Source organism: Sinohyriopsis cumingii, chromosome 7, assembly GCF_028554795.1.
Source record: "Sinohyriopsis cumingii isolate HCF-2022 chromosome 7, ASM2855479v2, whole genome shotgun sequence".
NCBI classification, from domain to species: Eukaryota; Metazoa; Mollusca; class Bivalvia; order Unionida; family Unionidae; genus Sinohyriopsis; species Sinohyriopsis cumingii.
Genome location: NC_142967.1, coordinates 99,587,115 through 99,608,424, shown reverse-complemented (window position 1 = coordinate 99,608,424; position 21,310 = coordinate 99,587,115). Strand labels below are relative to the sequence as shown.

General features: G+C 31.6%; 1 long non-coding RNA gene across 1 annotated transcript in view; it reads right to left on the bottom strand.

The window, feature by feature from the left end:
- Positions 1 to 218: 218 nt before the first annotated feature.
- Positions 219 to 21,310, bottom strand: part of LOC149795801 (uncharacterized) — a 92,829-nt gene continuing 71,737 nt past the window's right edge. Inside the window, exons 2-3 of the long non-coding RNA XR_016422414.1 lie at positions 3,734 to 3,951; positions 219 to 1,125 (exon numbers count right to left, since the gene is read on the bottom strand). This is a non-coding gene — a long non-coding RNA (uncharacterized LOC149795801). The remainder of the gene's footprint in view (positions 1,126 to 3,733; positions 3,952 to 21,310) is intronic.

The following is a 21,310-nucleotide window of genomic DNA, read 5'->3' as shown; positions in this document are numbered from 1 at the left end:
GGTTGCCTTCTGTGTGCACGGGGCTATTAAGTTTCTTGCTTGGTCATTTTTGGAATTGTTTTGAATGGGTCTATTATTTTATTCTGTGTTTTTTGTTGATCGATATATATGGGTGCGTGGGCGTTGCACATACGATCTCAAGAGGCACAGTCTTTTCTAGAGCGGCAACTGAAAATAATAGCTTCATAATGCACTAATAATTCATTAAAAATGAAATAATCTTGTTTGCTCCGACGTTTAGCTACCTTAACGTTCTGGATTGCACTCCACCATCATATTTTCCTTAACCAATAATATAATTTTGATAAATGTTTCATCATTTGTTCAAGTCATTCATTAAAACATAATCTTTTCAATCTGAATTGAGTTTCGAATATCATTTCCGGATCTTGTTCTTTAATTTAACTTTACTATACGCATACATTACCTATTAGCATTTATTATAATACATACCTATGATTGTTTAAAAGTACTTTTCATTTCAGAAAAGTCCATCAATAATTAAGTATTAAATTTTGTATATGCATACATTTAGTTTGGTTTTTCAACAAACATAATAAATTAAACCTTCTTCGCAATTGCATTAGACTTTGACTTCGAAAATATCGTACACTAACGGCTATCAAACGCTTTAGATTGCACATCGATTGACATTCACAAATCTTGAATGTTTTAATTTCCAGATGCATTGTTTTCAAACAGATATTCAATGTCATCTGATAATTTTATCACGGTTTGTCAACTTCAGCGGTGCTAACACCATTATATGCATGACTGGACATAACATAATGGAAAACCTGTTGGTGTAGTGTTTGAAAATTTGTTTGTGACGAAAAGCGTGCATAGGAGGAGTCACAGGACCCAGATTTGGCGGACATTGGACAATTACGGGGAATTCTCGAGACCACGCTGTACTGTAGAACACTGTATATTTGGTTTGATGCTGTTCAGGTAATTGTTATCATTTCTCCCGCACAAGTGCGATGCTTTTCAGTTGAGCAATAAGGGTGATGGGACCCTTGGCTCGATGATAGGCCAAACGTGGTTTTGATGCCCCAAGAAATGTGTTGCCCTGGGCGACCACCCCAACAGCACCCCCTCCGGTCAGTACATTGCTGATGATGTCTGTAATGTTTAACGACATAATATATTCATTTCAATTTGAATCGCGTCGCTTTGAAATAAATATGTTGATTTTTATCTTAAATGCACTCTCTGACCTTCTCTTGCAGCATGGTGCTGGAACGAATAGACAAAGAATATTCGTATATCAAGTAAAATATATCCAACAAATTTAGACAATAAATATGTGAATAAAAATGTAATATATATTGGCAGATACGGTTTCGTTCACAGTGCCTGCATGCCAGATTTTACAAAGTAAAGTTTTATAACATAAAGAATAACTGGGTACTACGGCATATTGGTTGTCATTAAACAGTTCTTTTCGTATTTACACTCCTCGGTCTAATAAATTACATCCGGTTTTTTATTATTCAGTTCGTGAGCGTAGTAGCGATATCTAAATTTAGAACTTGGTGGTGGAAACACAATAACGTGCCTGGCAATGTTAGGAGACAAGGGCCAGATTTTATGTACAAATTTAATGCCGATTTCAGCGACTTAGTATACAAATTCATAAGAAATCAAATACGCAAGTGAGGTCCAAAAGGTCCATACCTTTCAATACCTATATTAAAACAACAAATATGAATATTATTCACTTGACCAGAGAACGCAAGGGCAGCTCATAGCAGAAGTTTATGCACCCAAACTCCAAAATTATACGTGCAATTGTTATGTCCTAAGGTCATTTTGGACACCATGTGATGCTCACAGTGCAAACACAAGCCCTTTTTCTAGATGACAGTTCTGTAAAACGACGTATTCTAATAAGGCTGATGCGAGAAAAATAGTTGTCATACCAGCCGTTTGTGAGATACTCTAATTTCCCCAAACCCATTTTATTTCACTATCAACATACTGCAGAGTGACTATCGAAGGTGTACATTCCTGACATCAATTTCAAGAACCACCCAAACCTGAAACATCCAATTCATAAATATATTCATATCTTTAAATAGTAAACAATAATAGCTGAACGAGACACACATTAGCCTTAAGTTAAAACAATTGCCAGTGGCCAATTTACGAAACTGGACAGCGCCATCTAAACCAAAGTATGTTGGGTACTCGAAACGATTTTGTGGCGGATAGTATGTAGCTAACATGCGCCTAAATGTACTAAACTATGCTGTTTAACTCTGTTAATAACAGAATGGCAGTATTGACGTTTTAGAAGTCTGCTGATAACTTTAATGAAATTTGAATAACCTCTACAAATATGATTTAATTTAGGTCACCTCATAACAAATTACATTTAAATAATGTGTTTAAAAACTAAATGAAGTGATTCACGTAGCGCAGTGTTCAGGATAAAGCAACACATATTTTGTTATCAAGATTAAATTCTTTCCTTTTTGGTTTCAGATTATGTTTCAACTTAAATAAACCTTTGACAATATCTTTTTGACAAATGCAATCAGATCGCAATTAATGTTATTATATATCCTCTACATTTATTTATCAGTACTAAGCTTTCCATTATGTCCAAATTATAATAAATATTATTTTATTCTAAAGAATCTTTAAAGATGAACTCAAGATGAAGTTCTTGTTATAGGTTATCCGGCAGTTTCTTTGAGAGTCGGACTTTAAAGAAAGCACCGTACACTAAGCCACATATTTCACTATAGGAACATGACCAATGCCTCATTACTCTGTCGCCAAAATACACACAGACAACCATATCACAATACTCAAATGTTAAAAAATAAACAGTTAAATTTAAATCAGCATAAAGAATGCCTAAATATAACTGTTTTATCACCACCATAAGGAGAGTGGAGAAATGCCCTAAAATAATCTGGGACAACATTCGTGGGAACTGAACCGGAACTAATAATTGTGATCTGATCAATATCAGTCCAAATTATTTATGGCAAATTGTAGTCAAACGTTTATATTTGCACGCCACCCATATTTCAACTGTATATATAAGTTTTGTTTAATATCATAGCCAACAAGTCACGTGAAAGCTGTCATAAATTGTGTAGTGTTGGTGTTCCACATAGTGTAGGTTTAGGCCCAATTGCTCTTGAGAAACCATACTAAATTTGTGATATGTTGCCTAATTATAGAAAGTTTTCAAAGTAGAAAAAAGACTAAATTGTAAAACAAGACGAGTCCTTATCTGAAAATATGTATGACATAAAAATGTTGATTAATTAAATTTTAATGGAAATTTAAATCAACATTTACATTTAATAAACCTAAATTTTAATGAAAACAATTCATAAAAGTTTTAAAATTTGAATCTGGCAAATTTTAGACAGCAAGTTTGATTAATGAGCGGCATTTAAAGCAAATTTTGTTGGGGTCTGTACAAATGATAACTTTTGTCTCAGGGGTACTGATGTAAGTTAGCTCACAATGATTTTTGCAGCAAATCGTAATGTGCTTGTCCAAATGCAAATAGGTGAACACACAAAACACAATTTATTTGCTATGTTCACCTTTATTATGTCAAGTACTCAGCTAGTTGTTAGTGTATATATGGGCGCTCTCAAATGTTTGTTTGTGGGAAAAGTACTATGTTTAATAACAAAAATATATTGCCTTTCAATGTTGATAACCGCAAAAACGACAATGAAATATGAAGATATAGATCTACCTTAATGATCAGTTGTGTTGATCTCTCTCATGAAGACTTAAGCCATGCATTTGAGGTGCTATATATCAGTGTGGTAATATGAACTACATTTTGTCAGTTATGGTAGGTACATTGCACATGTCCTTATGAAACCTTGCAATCACCACCTGACTACTGGAGAGATACCAAATACCAAACCAATCCAACTCTTCCACTCTTTTTCAGACACCAGGCTAGACCTGAAAAGAGATAACATTTTTCACTTAATTTTGGAGAACTGTAAGATGTAGGTAAATGAAGTTAAAATGTGCTAGATATGGATATGTCAAAATTACATTAAGGGACGGAACCAACGGAAAAAAATATTGAACTTGACATAGTGACACTCAGAATATAAAAGCCTTCCATGTCCAGGTTAAATAACAAATTAAGTAGATTATGTGTCATAAAGTTTAAGGTAATGTGAACCCGGAGAGGTTGACTCACTGGTGCCAAAGTTATTACACACCAGTAAAAAGGGATGTAAATTGACAAGGTACTTAATTAAAAGATATCACGATAGGCAATTTTTTCATGATAGAAATAACAATTTTGGACATTGGAAATGAATAACTTCAAATGTGTGCATCACGGATCAGCAATAGTTACCAATATATCCTATATCACCAACACAATGGGAAATTCGGATCCCCAAAACTTGTACACAACATTGACATTTGCATATGAGGAACATGGATCATGTACTTGTCAAGATCAAATGTGCCAATATATTTCGTATGATTCTTTGAACATGTTTAGTACATTTGTAAGAGTATCAGTTAACAATTATTAAGTTAAATGATTCATTGGAATGTGATATCTCCCGATTGTACCATACTACACTCAAAGTCAAAGACCAAATTAAAACTTATTTCATTTAGCTTTCGTCTTACGTCGAAGGGTAGATATACCGAGTGGACTTATCCCTTTGATCTACATTTCTTTTGACATTTGTTCATGATCTGACAGTTTAACATGATTTTGTAGACAACATAATTAAGTTCTACTATAATGTTCTCATCTCTGTCCTCTTATGACATACCATATAACTATGCTTAGAAACAATTACTGAAATCTATACAAGTAGATATGTGTTACTCGTGTAGTCACCCCATCCTAGACACATACATTAACTGCCGCCTAAATACATAGTCTGAATGACCTAAGGACACAATATCAAGTAGAAAACTGTCTTCAGGTGTTGCAAATAAAGACTTCATTTTGACGTTCAAATATATTTTCCCTGAAAACATTGAACAAATATCCATCGATGCAGCTTGTATATGGTGCAGGAATACATACATGCTGTTTCTATTTAATAGCATCCCCAATAAATATTATATAGGTGCATTTTTGTAAGAAAAATAAAAGTATTATTATTTGTTTTAAATCCTTTAATTTTGCGAAACAAAAATAATTTTAATTTATAATTGTTCTTTTCTTATTTGAAATCAATATACACAGCATATTAAAATTCCATGTGTCTATCAATAATACAAAATAAGCCTTTAATACCAATTTAAACTTTTAAGGAGATATTACAGACAGGAGTCAGATCCCAATTAATTTTTCAACATATTCTCTACATTTGTTTCTATTTGTAATGAGCTTTCCATTGTGAGCAAATTATACCTTTACAGAGGAACTCACGGTGAAGTTCTTGTCGTAGGGTATCTTACAATGGGTCACATATTACACTACAGGATCATGGCGAATGCCTCAATTATTCACCGTGCACTGGCGCCGAAATACACAAAGACAACCATACCCTTATGATTCAGGTATAATGAAAGAAATGTAAATCAACATAAAGAATGCCCCAATCTAACTCACGTATCATCATCAAGAGGAGAGAGGAAACATGCTTTAAAGATATAATGAGACTACATTCGTGGGTAGAAAATATTGCTTACAAGATTCTTCGATAAGCACTTTACTTTGTTAGAACATTCGAGATTAATTTCCGCTACCGAAATTCTAAAGGTATTGAATATGTATCCCAAAGACTTGCAATAACGTTCGATTAGTACATCATTTACCTGGTTATAGCGTTTTTGATTGACATCTATCAGAGAAAATGATTTCACGTATAACGATTTTATCATTCGTCATGCCGAAGCAAGATAAACAATAGCTATCGTTTAAATAGCAAAGGTGTAGCAAATGCGCCATTTAACAAATTATGTACAACGCCCCTTATTCTAGTTTAGATCACATATTTTGAAAGCAACTTATTAATCCATTTAATTTGGTACATTTTAATAATTAACATGGATAACAAAATACGTTGTGTGTTATAAAATTATTTTTTAAACCTTCTTAAACATTTTCTTAATACTCTTATTTCACTATTTTAGTAAAACTTTATAAAAAGTAATTACTATGAGAAATAGAGAAAACTTTGTAATATTTTTCTTTGAAATGTACGCAGCAATGATGAATTGTGAAATCTTCATTGCTTCTTTTTTGATATGTGTAATAAGCACAAGGCGCCTTTACACATTTCACTCTTTTGTTTTATGTTGTCGAATATTTTTCTTTATTTACTGTTGAACATTCACTTGTATAAAGGCAGATATTTTTGCGCTTATCTACGGGTAATTAGCAGGTATCATGAATAGCACAAAAGTAACCAAAACCGACATATAAAATGCTCTTAATTACACAACTTAGCAGTGGGTGATAAAGCCGTAGCACAAAAACATGCAACGGTAATATTTATGTGACTGCATAAGTAACCAATGCAAACTGCTAAGCGATTTGTCCACTTTTCTAAAGATTGTTTAAAATTGTAACAGATGAGATATTATCATGACAAGAAACCATAAACACACGAAAAGACCTAGATTTACAATCTTTGATTAAATCTCCACTACTTACACAATATACATAGACGCAAAATGTAACAATTTAAATATCTTGGAAACAATAGCCAATAGTTGTTTCAATAAGTCATATTTGAATTAAGCACAGCAAAGTCCATAATAAATAGGACCTTCTTATTTCTTAGTCAGACGACTTCTAAAAATTGTTGACCAGTGTTACATGTGCAAAACAAAAACCCAATTGTCTAAACTAACTCGCACTAAGTTATCAGGTAATTAAAAGTCAACTATTCAAAATATATCTTTTTACGCCGCCAGTAAATATAGGTAATTGTACGGCTGCTTTTTTAAACGCTAACTCAAATGAAACAATGACGGTAGTTTTGAGGTCTTTTGTACCATTACAAAATTCTCGCCTTGAATGGAATGAGCATGAGAATGTGGGAGACGATGTAAAAGGAGCAGCAAATCTAGAAGTTGGTGAAGCAGGACTAAGGAAAACATTTTCTCTAAATGCCAATATAAGCTACAGACAAAACAGTTTCTTGGCAATCATACCTATCACCGTGTAAATTGTTGAAATTATTACACCATTTTGTAAGCAATACTTTCAAGTTTTCAACTAACGAAAATTTTTCCCTAAAATTGGATCTGATCTTTTCAAAATGGTATCTCCATAGGCACGTAAAGATTTGTTAAAATATTGACTTTGATGGTCTAAATTCAATTTCTTCTTACGTTTCTTTTGATTTGATTGTTGCGGGTACCTCTGTTTCTTCTCAATTTCGCTTAGACATCCTCTACTACGAAATAAATTTTCCTAGGAAAGGTTTTAGACTTCACTGCTGCTACAGCACTGACTTACCTCCACGGTTCAGCGGACATGCGATGAATAATTTCCGTAGAGTTAGGAAACCTGCATTAATAACACACGGAAATCATATTTATTTGTTTGGACCTTTATATTCCTACTAGCATTTTCTATACGTTTATCGGTATACAACCATTTTGCTCACCATTGAGTGAACAGAGAAGGAAATTAGTTTTAAAAAGATCTATAGTGTGCGTATGAATAACAGAAGTTACACGTATGTCCTAACTATATTATCCTTCATAAAAATATTTTCAAATCTTCAATGAGATGATAATTGTAGTTTTCTACGTTGACGTTTGTTGTGATATTTAAGGTAATATTCCACTGCAGTCAGATGTAAACATATTTATAGAAATTATTAAATTCTGCCATCCGATTTGTGACGTTTTGACAGTTGTTCTGGACACGAATTGCATCGATGTTGATACATAAAGGCTCATATTGCTCGACTGAGTTTTGTCGTCGAGATGCAATAATACTTCTGGTAAAAGTGTTCTGGTACGTAGTATGTAATTATAATGCTCACAATTCAATTTTAATTTTTAAATGTTAATGGTAAGTCAATGTAACCAAATAATGTTATGGGAGAATATAAAATTGTATGATCTTCCAACTGAATTACTTTTTACTTGATTCCATCAATCAGCATGCCAACTATGTTTTCAAAAGTACGATGTTTAATGGTAGTTTTGCCGAGTCATCCATTTCATAGGAAAGGAAATTAATTTGTATTTGCTCGGCTTATATTTGAATCTGAAATTCCGTATACATTTGTCTTGATTACAATATTTCTTAAAGGCACGGTATATAATTGTATTAGAGCTGAGCCATGGTAGAGAGGATTAATTTGCATGATAAACAGGATCAATTATTATGTGAACACTTATTCCGCACAGATATTCCATCATACATTTTATTTGCTTGCAACATTTTTTTGGGACTGAGTCTGTTTTTCCTACCGTTCTAATGAAACTGGCAGCTCTGGACATCTTTCCTGATGTCTTGCCGTCATTTGTGTGATTCACGCAAGTTAGAATTTAGCGTTCTTTTCATAAGATTAAGATACTTTAAAATGTTTAGCCACGAGCAGAGGAAAAAATAGAGAAAGCAGAATAAATAATAATACATATAAATTCATTAAATCTAAAGCTTTTAATTGCATTATTTTCAAACGTTTTCATTACCTTATGGCGCCTATTATATCCATGCCATTTTAGTAACCTTCGATAAGTTCTTAATGTATTTGAAAACTTAGTATTCAATCACTGAAAGTTTCTTGTTTTGTGTTTCGAATCAGATAACTCCAAAGAAATAAAAGAAACAAACTAATTTATTTGTAAATCCCTATTACTAACACATTTCAGGGTTCACTCTCTTCGGTTTTGTCTCACAGTTACATTATTATTGTATCTATTACCGAGCTTATCGTCGTAGTGGCATTGAATCATATGGTAGTTAATACTTTGCTTTCTGTTCTCTTTTCCCAATATTTTAGGTAATATGTAATTATTTATACAATTTATACATATTTTCACGAAGTGTAATAAGAACAAGGTCGATAAAATAATCAGCTGTGTATATCTGCTTTTCATGATTCATATCTATAACTTTTCATTATTTACATTTTGGTTTCCTTATTGCATTTTGTACATTTGTTATTGTACAAGACAATTAAACTATTATATGACGAATGTATGACAATAGTTAAAATCTTGAACGGGATAGGGTACGTTAAGTATAGAGGGACCGAATATGAAACATATCTGCAGCAAAAGTAAAATTTAATTGCGAACAATACAAATACATGTAAAATATCATAGTAGAGAAATTCTTGCTTTGCTTTATGTGGGATAAGCATATCAAATTTTTTGTAGAACAGGCCCATCCTTTGTAAAAATGGCCATATCATCAATGGCATCTATTAACCAGTACAATCTATAAAACGTGATAAAGTTTGGAGAAAATATCAAGCGTTTTCTGAAATGCGTTTCCGTTGAATGTAATGGTATAATACCTTTAAAGAGCATCTAAAATATGACTAAATACAACTGTCAATATTATCTTATCAAAGGATTTGAACAGGTTATTACCAAGGATAAATTATGTGGACAAAGGTATTACATCTGACATTCGGCTTAAACGGTTTTACAGTGGAGGGATTATTAGAGGATCACTCACTTCACTATCATAGTAATACTGCGCCCATTACGTTGAATGACCAGAAACTAGAAAACGAGAATTTAGTTTGGAATTTGAAGAGTAATACAGAGAATTTTGAGTTCCGTTTTTATTAATGCAGATTTGTAAACCAGAAGGAAAGAGTTCAGTGAATGTTCTCTGAGGAGCCTTGGAGGCTGTGTACTGTTATATCAGCTGTAAAGCTCAATATTTCCTATACAAAAGCTAAATGGACATGGATAAGATATCTACAAAGTGGCAAATGTAACCACACAGTTAAACCACAAGAACTGTTCAAATGTGTTGGATGTAAAAGTGCACAATTTATTCTAGATTTAACAAACGTAAACCGCAGTAATGGGGACAACATTTTAAAAAGATCGGTGTTAGTGGATCATTACAAAATATTGTTGACACACAGGTGTGTGCATTCCAAAATCATTTAACTAACATGTATGGTTACAAAGAGTCTGCACGGTCGATACATAAATTAGCATTTAAAGATGAAAGTTATTGTCATAATGCTGCTATTTACACTCTAATATTCATAACTACCATTGGTATATTTACTCGTACGCGTATTACACGTGCTCATGCTCCATAAATTAAAATCAGTATTTAATAAAAATGAATATAGCTTGAAACCTTTCGATGTTGCTTCTATTGAAGTTTGATTAAACACGAACATAAAACCGGTGATATTATCTTGAATTGCTGGTTGTTTAATATAATAGATGTTTAGTAGAGCTGGAGAATTTGATTCTTTATCAGCTGATAGTTAAGATTTCTTTTGTTTTGCACCCATGTTGTATCTGTGATCCGAGGCGTGCCCGACTGAACAAAATGGGTTAGAAAGTCACCTTTTTTTAAAATCAATTAGTTAATATCATGTAAACCATCAATAACAACACAAATGAATACTTGTTTATTTAATATTCATTTTTGTCTTTCAATGTATGTGCAGTTGCATTTAAACTTGGCTATAGCAACGCATTTCGTCTTAGCGTTTAGTTGCGTGTCTTACTTTTATCTTATTGTCCAATTTTGACAAGTGTTTTTGGGAACATTTATCATCTACCGATATTATGCGTTTCACAGCAAATGTAGATATGACATGGTTCAAACGTCGCTGAAAACTTCCAATAATGCTATACAATTGAATAACTATATCTAGTATGTAGGGACAATACAATATGTCATTAACATAAGTATCTAACATATTGCACACATACGTTTTTTTATTTTCATCCTGCTCTCTTTAAAATAAATTCTCAAAATAGGAATTTCATATAGCGGCAAAATAATGATTTAATATATATATATATATATATATATATATATATATATATATATATATATATATATATATATATATATATATATATATATATATATATATATATATATATATATATATATATATATATATATATATATATATATATATTTGATTAACTGATATACAAATAATGAATTATCTGATGCATGAATTAAACCTTTCGATAACATCAATTTTACATCCCGCATATGTTATCGGAAAAATAAGTTCTACCAAGATTATCTGTCGGTTCTACATTATCGTGATTCAAATGGTATGTTCACTCATTACTATATATAAATATCTCCAAATATAATTTTCTTGATCAATTACATAATGCTTGTTTTCAGTTGTTACAGCTTCGATCTATAGTATCATCGCTGTTATTATTATTATTATTATTATTATTATTATTATTATTATTATTATTATTATTCCTTTATTAGCTACTGGATTCTGATATCCTTTTTTCCTTATCTTGCATAATGATTCGTTGAAATTGAATAATCTATATCAAAGTCTAGCTGCTATTTTCGAGTTAAAAATAACATCATGAGGTAAGAGATTTTAACATTCAGATAGATGTTGAAATCTGCGTTGTATTTTAACTGACTATGGTAAAATTTGATTAAGCCATACTACCTGATTAGTTTTATTCAAACAAAATATTGTGTAAAATTGTGCTCTGCATATGTTAGCAAAGATGTCAATGCGTAATCTTTAAAGGGGATTGTAAAAATGGTTTTAGTGAATATGCTAGAAAACAAATCATTAGTTTGGCATGGTAACTTACTAGATTTATTATTATAATAAATGCAATTTGCATTCATTATATTGTATCAAAATTCACAATCGTTAGTCTAGTCATCAGTTACATAAAAATTGGTTTCATTAGTTACCGCTTTTGAGTTTATTAGAATTCTCTGTTTTCTCGTATGGCTAATAATTATTAATTTGTTGCAATAGTTACGTCTTATTAGGTCACGTGGTTCAAAAACTTATTCTGGTTTTATGGAATTGAAATTTAATGAATTATAAGAGGTAAATTGTATGACAATAATCATGTCATAATGTCATGTATATAACTGAGGTTATGATATCTGTTTTCTTTGCATTCAAATCACAATTGAAGTCCAGTATGTTTTTCTCTTTGCATTTCTCTCTCTAAGAGTTAGGGTGGTTTACTTTAACCGTTTATGATCAAAAACGGTTTTTCATTTATGTAATAAAGGTTAACGACATCTCATAATGATCATATCTATATGGTGCCAAATGAAAAGTTCGAAACATGTAACATGAAACGCAATACAATTTAGAACGATAAAACATTCTATATAAAGTTACAAATAAATATAACACGATAAATAATATACGTAAAGTTATTTCATTATTTTAGTTTCGATCGTGGTGTATTTTCTCTAGATTGAAATCAAAATTACGGACGAATGTGTGGGTATTTGAATATATTAGTTTTATAGTCACATTATACATTTTTGGATGATATATTCAGTGTATAATATGTATATACTTTCGATTGTGATAATTAGTCTCTACATTTATATCATAACTATGGATACATGTTCATTTGAGTGTTTTGTGTAGATTAGTTTTCGAGGTACATTTTATTTTTTATATCTTTTTCAGGTTTTACTAATATGCATACATTTTGTATCCTGCACATTGTTTAGATTCAAAAATAATAAAGATTTGTAAGTATTTGGTTTTGTATGTATCCATTTTTATATAATTCTTTTAAAAGTAAGCTTTTACATTTTGTGATCACATACTCAGGGTATAATAATATGCATATAATATTAATTATATTATTGTTATTTACACTGATATGAAACAGTTTGACTGCTTAACAGCCTATTCACAAAAAAAGCTTATATGTCATAATGAATTACATCGAGCGAGTAGATCAGAAATAGCATTATACAAAGGTTGTTGCGAGTCGGTAATTCGATTTCGCTTCTGCTTATATTTATGTAATATTCCGTCACTCATACCAATTAATACCATTATGCGAATAAAACGTGACAAATACACTTTAACAGTGTTCTCCTATCGCAATTAGTTGACATACGTATACATATCACCCTCAACCTTCCACATCTGTAAACACTCATCGAGATAAGAGAGAGAGAGAGAGAGAGAGAGAGAGAGAGAGAGAGAGAGAGAGAGAGAGAGATTATTGTAGACCAGATATCCCAGTCACAGCTGTCAGTCTGCAGTACATTTCTTTATTCATCTTAACCATGAGGTCAGTGCGTAACTGTCATTCAATGCTCAACATTATATGAAACGTATCTGTATCATCTCAGATTAAATTATTCAACATTATACAAACGTCTTTAACTCAAGCGGACGTTAAGATACAATTGAATGGAGTCCAACCAGCTTTTAAGTTTACTATTATTTAAGTCATCAAATTAATTGTATGCGAACTTCAGAGTGTACTATGTCTTCGAAACATAAAACATAATTGTGAGGTGGATAAGGCTGATAAACTAATACTGCATCCAAAAATTGAGTACCCATTTTACCGAACAAACACAAAAATATTCTACATTTTATTTCTTCTCAAATTGTCCACTAGTTGCAAGCACTTTCTTCGAATACAATTTGTGGACATTTTACTATTTCATTGTCACATCATCAACTATATGGCTTGTAAACTTGGAAGAAATATATTTGTCAATCATCTAAAAACCGATTGCACAATAATGAATTTCAACCTATTACTTATTATGTACTTTGGTTGAAAGTATAATGCACTATTTCGAAATACAAATATTTGGACTTCCAATTAAATCCCAAGTATGTATATATATATATATATATATATATATATATATATATATATATATATATATATATATATATATATATATAAACGGTGCTGAAATGCAATGAGAATGTGTCGATACTTTTGGAACAATAACATTATATAAAAGAAGCACACTGTGACTGCATGCAGTTGATTTAAATTTGACCTACATGGCGCTTTGTGTGGCTCTTTGATGCAAACGTTCCAAAGCGACACGTACCTTTTATTAATTGTAATATGATTATTTACACGCTTCTTCTGAACCATTACGTCACATGTCAATGAAAGGATGGTCGATGGATGAAAGATCACCAAATTATATTTAGGCCATGCATGCATTCTATTATATTTAGGCCATGCATGCATTCTATATAAATGTGATACCTTTTTCAAGAAAGGCCAATATTCAATGTCCGAAATGAAACACATCACGTTGTAGATAGCACGCTTGTATATGTGCGCTCATGTACCAATACTATTATGCGGCTTTGCTTAAGAGTTGTTAACTAGCTTAGGAAAACATAATACAAATAATTTCACAAAGAATATTTAGAATAAAACACAAGTATGAAATTCAAGTTTACAAATGAGATATCAGTTAAACACGAATATGCTTAGTATTTCTGATCTAATCTTGTAGTTGTCAAATAAATTTAATTTACTGAGAATATAAATCGCTAACATCATACATTAAGGTAGAAAAAATGGTGGAATTTTATATTTGGCATCTCATGATTGACTTTATAGAACGTGCGCTATCAATTGTAAAGATTTTCACCCAAAAGCGTCATTAACCGTGAAATTATACTACAGCTAAAATTGAATGGAACCTAAGGTATCATATACCTTATTCTGCAAGGTGTTTATATTTTTTCTCATTCATTAGGAAGAATATTTGATTCATTGGGATATTTTGTTTTTCATGAAATTAATTCTCTCCTTGCCATTGACCTCATTTATATATCTCGTTTATTATCACCACTAAACTTACGATAACGTTTTCTCTTTCGTTTAGTTACCTAGAAAATACTTGCATCAATTAAAAGTTAAAAGTTAAAAACAGCTATTATTTGTTTCATTGCTTCTTTGAGCGTCAGCTAGTCAGAAGTGCAAAGACAAAGTTTAATGATCTTTAATTTTATTTCTTTTTTGCTATTGCGCCATGTTTGCTTATTTTGTTTTATTTATTTTTTAGCATGATGATTTGTCGCTTTTACATTGTCAGCAGTGTGATTTGTAGAAATGCTAGTAACATATACCTAAACCATTTTCATTGTATTTGTTTGATAAATACAACGATAAAACTTACATAATTAATCATATTTTGTAACACATTAAATTCATTTAACTAAGTAGACAAAGCATTGCATATAAACCTTTGGTCTGAACTTGTGCAAGAATTTTCATGAATTTGTAAGGTGCTTTTGCATGCTTAAATTTCATAAATGCGTTGTATAACTAAGACAAAGAAACAAAGACGAGGACTGAATAGTAAAAAAAATCAAAATTTAGCTTTTAGTTGTGACACACAGTACAGAATCAATTTAGCTACAGGTATATTATAAAAGAGCGGCTGATGTTCCCATATTCGGATAAAATCACAACTCTGTAGGCATGTAGTGAAGAGTAATATCGCAGTTGGTATATAGTGATATATCCAGATTGTATCAAATGTACCTTGTGTATTCTGCGATTTTCTATTATTTATTTATTTGAATGTGTTAATGAATCGGTGATGCAGTCATGTTGCAGACAGATCCTTAAGCAGGTTAGTATGATTGCAACACATGGGGTCGTTCCTTAGATAATAAACGCGAGTTGTGGTATAGTTGTTTCGAGATCATTATGCGGAAAGCATGGAATAGCAGCACTGCATACGATTGTGAAAACTATGTGCGTTTATCTTTATCCATAAAATTATTATATGTGCGCTGGTCATAATGTTTACTCATGCATGCTGAAAATCAATCCCAGCAAGCTTACAAGGATATTTCATTGTTTCAATGTTTCATTGAAATTAGGTCGCATTTTTCAGAACGACAATATATCATAGTTTCAACATATCTGCTATTTCACCAGGTAATTACGTATCAGTCAATGTGAATTAATTAGTTTCAACACAATAACCAAGTAACCGAACAGGGTCATAGCGATAATATTTTCCCAACGTAATACGTCTTACCCTTTACCTATCAATGACATCTCATCTCTGTACGCATGGGCTCCAACATCGGCCTTGGCCTATGTGGGCATGTGAGAAAGCATGCCAGTAGCTACCGGTGGGTCGATAGTTTTTCCAGGTTTTCTACAGGCTTTCTGCTCGTCATTAACATCATCGTATTTTTGTGCATGTGTTTGTTAAATCGTTTGGTAATTTCGTTATGCAGTTTGTAATGAAAACTCACATTTCAAGCACTAATTTGTAAAAATTACTAGCAGCCATAATGCAGCGAATCACCGTTTCCTTAGAAGATGAATGAAACAGTCACTGATTAATTGGTACGATTTCATTTATCGATGATTTCTGGTCCATTCATTACTAATATTACTAACAAAGTCCATGCGTTTGATTTTGTCAGATTATCATGGTCAATATATTTAGGCCAGTCAAAAGAGTTATTGTTGAAAAATTATGTTTTTGCTTTCATTTAATGGGATTTGGAATTTAAAAATAATGCATAGTTTCAAAACGTTTAAAACATTCTCTTTGAAACTTCATTTTAATATTAAGGTCCACGGTATAAAAGCATTTCCACGAGTACAAGCATTTTTCCTGCTTACCTATATAACCATTGGATGTAAACGGTTTCTATGCTTCCTATAGCTACCTTTTTTCCTTCATACCTATCTTAGGTTTGTAATTTACAATAATATAAGAGGTTCGACTTTCAAAAAATAAGAATATTATTCGAGCAACATATACACGCAAACAAATATAATGCTATACAACAGCTGATCTTATAAAATCTTTTCATGCCTAATCGTATTGCTTCTTTTAATAGTCCTTCCTGTTTGTATTTCCTTTTTTTTGGTTCTTCACTGTATTAGTCTTCAAGATCTGTAAAGATTGAGTGACATTGCATTGATAATTGATGAAGAATAGCATTTCATGATTGCAATATTAATGTTTGGAAGATATGTTGATCGAGAGTTTCTCACAGTTACCTCATTCTTAAACAGTCCCTTGTTGCAAATTGATGAATTAATTCACTATTAGTAAATACAACATAATTGAATAATTGTAGGTGATAATTGAGAAGAGAAAGAATCTTGACTACCGATTGGTCGGATTTTTTTTTGTAAAACAGATGTAATAATGCATAGAAACATATACAATTGGCATATGTTTATGTATGGTTGTGTGTTGGTGAGCTGGATAAAAAGATGTATTGTACTACAAAATGAAGACAGAATTAAGAGGCATTGAATGATTATAGTGTGATACCCTGCACACCGACAAGAAGGAACACTTTGTTTAATTTATTGTTTTCATGCTCAGCAATTATTAAAGAGATATCATGAATTAAAATGTAGTATTGTATATATAAATGAGAATATGAATATATGTCTGCAATTATGTGTTAGGTAAGTATAAAATTATACGGAGGGGTAGGTGAGGTATGTAAGTAATGTCCCATAAACGTATACGGAGTTGCATGTTTTGCATATATATGATTCAGTGAAAGAATGGCACATGTATACACTATATATTGGATAATAGACATGAATATGCTGATATACATATACATTTATTTATATACTGCTCCTTCGATTAGTAGACAGTTTTCGTTTATGTTCGCAAACGGCAGGCTATCGCTGTGAATAGAACATATATCAATGGTTCCCACTGTGTGCGATGGAATTACTTAATGTTTATTAACGAGGTAAGGTAGGCGGCGATGTTGAAAAACAAGAGGGCGGTGGCCCAGTAAAGTTTGGGAACCACTGATATACACACACACACACACACACACACACACACACACACACATATATATATATATATATATATATATATATATATATATATATATATATATATATATATATATATATATATATATATATATATATATATTTCCTTTATTATTTTCAGTGTCTCACATGTATTTATTGTAATGTAAATACTTTTCTTTTTTCGAGACCTGAAGTAAAATGCTGGATATCAGTTACAGAACATGATATACGCGTTCTGTCCAGGTAAGAGTGCAGACCAGTCACTTGTCAAAGCCATTTACAGGAATCTCGAAAGGTTAGAAAGGGGAATATATACATGGATACATGTAATGACTGAACTGCAAATAAATACCTCGATGTACAACAATGACATTTAAATAAGGACATATTAGGTAAGGTTATTTATGACAGGTAATATTCCTTATTTTACATTACATTTGACGAGAAATGACCACTGGCATCTTTAACTATTGATAGGCGGAGAGAGTAAAGTAGTGCACCTAAAGCAGGGGCCAGGAAGCTAGGGTTGGCGAAACAATAATTTTTCCAATGTTATAGTACTGGCGCCAGGGTAACATGATATTGAATAGGAAGCATTGGTAAATACCATAGTGTTGACGCGCGTGTACTAGGAGTAATTGTGTAGCGGAATACTAGTTGGAAGGCAGATATACGCCTGTCTGTAAATATGCGGCGCTCTGCTACTCTTAGCAGTGTCTCTTGTATTGTATATAATCTTCAAGCACTTATTAATGTCCAGGGCCGTTTAACAGTGTTAAGACAAGGTTTTAGTGTATCATATTGCCTATGTTTAAAATCAGATAGTCATTTCATTTTCATTCTAACGACAAATTTTGTGGCAGCTGTATACTAGAAGTTGTAGAATGACAGATAAGGAACAATGAACCGTCTTCTGCTTCACTCTAGACATAGAGGCACATAACACAGATAACAAAGTATATATTGAAATTCGCCAAGGATAGGTCTGGTTTGTCATTGTTATGAAAATGTATCAGTGAATTCATAAAATGCATTAAGTACCCCGTTTGCATGTTTCATTCATTTGAAATAACACGTAATAAAGTATGTTTGTAGTCTGTTTGTAGAATTCTTCATCACTTTCACGACATAAAATGAATCATATCTTGATCAGAAAGCAACACCGATGTATACATTCGGATCATTAATGTAATTAATTTAAATGTAAAATTGAGGTATTAAAATACCTTTATCAGTACATGGACAGCTAATTCAATATAGATGAACTGTCTTACTTGTGATTCTGACGTAAGATTAAGAGAGCAAGATAAACATAATCATATTGTCCATCTTGAAAAGGAATTAAAATTCATGAAAGAAAAATGAAGGTAACATTAAATTAGTCATTAAATACGCTTCCTTTGTAGTACCTTAAACATAGATTACATCTCATCGTCATTGTATTCAATGAAAGGTAATATAGTTAAGAAGACTTTATACTGGAGGTACAGTACAAACATTAATACATATTCCATGACAAGAATAATGAAGCAACAATATTAAACATTAACTTCATTCGTACCAAAAGGCAACGAGGATGGAAAGGATAATAAGGTACTTATATGAAATACTTAGATACCACCACCTTTAAAAGTAACAGTAGCTAACATAAAATGTTAGAAAATATGGTATTTCGATACAACATAATATTTCAAAAATAGGTATTGGTCTGTTACAATTAAGGAACTTTATTTATATTAAAAAAAACAAAATAGATTCAGTAAAGTATGTACATGGCTAATGAAGGTTTAACAAGCTTAACTAAGGTATTTTGTAATGAGAAGACTTGGAATTAGGATAAGATCCACGTGTGCTTAAAGTTAACCGGAGGGTAAACGTTTTGCTTCGGTGGAACATACACCACATCGGTTGGTACCCTTCATCGATGATATAGAAATAAGTGGCAACACGGAGAAGACCATCTTGATGAATGGATAGCAAAAACAAACAAGTTCAAATAGTCAAAAACATTCAAGCACAAGTCTACAAGTTTTAAGCTGTGATTCAAGATATGTTCAATTTTGCAATTTTTTTTTTGTCTTGTCTTGATTCTTGTATTCGTCAAAGAAAGTAAAATAAGCTCAAGCTAGAGAGAAACTACTTTTGCACTGCTGAATGTTCAAGTTATTGCATATATAAAGAAGATAAGGAAGAAATGTAGTAGACATTTAAAGCTGTTTAAACATGAAATAAGTATTGTTATGATACATGGTATATACTATTATTTTAATCATGCTATATTTCTATAGGTAGGTTGTTGCAAGGGGCATACACATTTTGTTTGAAAAGCGTTCTCTTCATATTGTTATCACCACCTGCTCGGAAGTGATCATATGCCAGACAGAACTTGGATACAGTGTGTAATTGTAATGTATATTTCATGAGAACCGAAAAGAACAGAGAGAAGGTAAAACATCTGTAAATTAGAATTTGCTAAAAAAATACTATCATTCAAAATCATTTACTAAAAATGGAAACCTTCAGAAACTTATTAAGTAGACAATGATAGGTCGATGCTTTATCTATAAACAACGTATTCTGGCCTATCAAAGGCACTGTTGCTAATGACAACGTAGTTATAATCAAATCAAAACTGCGGATCTTGATTGAAACGTGTTTGATAACTCAGTAGTACGCTACGGATTGTTATGACCTTGACAAAGATTAAAAATATAAAACGCAAAAATGCGATTATGAACATTGAATTTGTTTATTAACGCTAACCACATATATTTTCATTTGAGACCGAAATAAAATACATTTTTGAGACACATGAATTACAAAATGGAGTAAACGTTTTAGAAAAGGATAAGTATTCGAATATAACGTGACTATAATGATATACATTATACATTTTGTGAAACAGATTCTATAAGATTTCAAAAAAAGATTATTTAAAAATAATTGAGTTTTCAAAATGTACTTAGTCCTGAAATACAACAAATCGCATTTTAGTATGGCAAATGATACAGAAAAAACAACACAATGATTACCATCAAAGAGTCTGTATCCAATGGCAACACAGAATGGAAAATATTTATTGAATTATTGTGCACATGATATACAGTCCAAGAGGTTTAGTAATAAAAGAAAACAATGCAATATGCTTTTTGGTAACTAACGGAGAATGACTTAATTGAACAAGCTTAAAACACCGTGAATGAATGCATGGTATAATAAAGGTTTTATGACAATGTCAAGACAAATTTAAATATAACTTGATAATGTGCATGCTATAAATCATCAGGTGATTAAACAATTTAATGAAAAGTTCTGTCAACATTTAATCGATCTTAATTTGATGCTTTTGTGACGACACAAAATGGTTTAAGAAAATAATAAGAAAATTGTATTGGGTATAATAATCTATTTAAACAATAAATTAATGAGTAATTGTAAACGTAAATTACTGTACGAAGTGATTCACAGAACGTCGTCTCTAATAACAGGAAGCTCCGAAAAAGATGAAAATAACACCTTTGTTCGAAAACTGAGTAAAAACATGTTATCGATGAATTAGAAAGAAATCAAGCTATGG